Source organism: Mandrillus leucophaeus, unplaced genomic scaffold, assembly GCF_000951045.1.
Source record: "Mandrillus leucophaeus isolate KB7577 unplaced genomic scaffold, Mleu.le_1.0 Scaffold186, whole genome shotgun sequence".
NCBI lineage: Eukaryota > Metazoa > Chordata > Mammalia > Primates > Cercopithecidae > Mandrillus > Mandrillus leucophaeus.
This window is the reverse complement of record NW_012101876.1, coordinates 4,772,121-4,773,795: the sequence shown is the minus strand read 5'-3', so window position 1 is coordinate 4,773,795 and position 1,675 is coordinate 4,772,121.

Here is a 1,675-nt window from a genome sequence, read left to right as displayed (position 1 = left end):
GAGCTTCTAGAAGGATATAAGCATAGATGTCTTATGATTATAATTTCATATAAAAAAGACTACTCTAGGACTAGCCATGTCAGACATTAAAACATTATACAATTATTTTAAAAGTACTGGTAGATGAATTAAATAGCACCTCAATGGACAGAAAAGAAAGTCCAGCAGAAGACCCAGATATACATAGGAAATCTGTTATATGGTAAATATGACATTTCAACTAAGTGGGGGGAAATGTATTACTCAACATTTTTAGATAACTGAGTAACTCTCTAGAAAAACATACAGTTGTAGCTATACTTCAGAAATTTAAGAGCACAAAATGAAACCATAAAAGACCCAGAAAAAATTTTGGGAGAAGTATACAAAATAATATCAGGAGTGAGGAGTGCCTTTTCTATGTAGGTTTCAAAATGTAGACATCATGACAATGATGGTTGCTTGGCCTAGGCTCTGAGGAGATGGCAGTGAATGGGTTCAAGGTATATTTCGGGGATGGAATCAGCAAGAGCAAGTGATCACTGAATGGGAGGAATGAGTGTGGTGAGGAAGAGGGGGAGAGTAGGAATATGTTAAGGATGCCTTAATGAGTTCCAAATTTACAGTCTTGAGGAATTCAGTGGGTAGTAGTGCTGCATATTGAGTTGGAGAAGAAGGGAGGAGGGAATGTTGCAGGGATAATAACAATTTCAGCTTTGGATTAAAACATTTTGTGTTTTAAAGAACACTATCAAAAATGTGAAAAGACAACACAGAGAGAAAATATTTGCAAATACTATCTCCGATAAGGGATTTGTATCTAGAATATATAAAGAATGCTTACAACTCAATAATAAAAAGACAAACCAATTAAAAATAGTCAAATAATTTAAATAGACATCTCTTCAAAGAAGATATATGAACAGAAAACAAGCACAATAAGAAAGATGCTTAACAGAATTGGTTATTAGGGAAATACAAATCAAAACAACGAGATACCACTTAAGAGCCACCAGGATAATAAAAAAAAGGAGATAATAACAGTGTCAGCAAGAATGTGGAGAAATTAGAGCCCTCATACATTGCTAATGGGAATGTAAAATGGTGCCTGCACTTTGGAAAACAGTTTGGCAGTTTCTGAAATGTTAAACATAGAGCTGCCATATGAGCCCACAATTTCATTCCTCAGTATCTATCCAAGAGAAATGAAAACATATGGCTACACAAAGACTTATACACTAATGCTATGAACATAGCAGCATTATTCATAATAACCTAAAAGTAAAACAACTCAAATGTCTATCAACTGACAAAAGGATAAACAAAATGTGATATATCCATACAAAAAAAATATTTGCCACAACAAATAAATGAAGTACTAATACAAGCTACAACAGGGATAATCCTCAAAAACATTATGCAAAGTGAAAGAAGTCAGTCTCAAAGCCCACATATTATATATAAAATGTCCAGAAGAGGCAAGTGTATAGAAACAGAAAGTAGATTAGTGATTGCCTAGGGCTGGAAGCGGGAGGAGAAATGGGGGAGAACAGGGAGCGACTGCGAATGGTTTCACGGTTTCTTTTTGGGGTAATGAAAATGTTTAAAATCAGGCAGGCTGGGCACGGTGGCTCATACCTGTAATCTCAGCACTTTGGGAGGTCGAGGCGGGCGGATCACTTGAGGTCAGGAGATC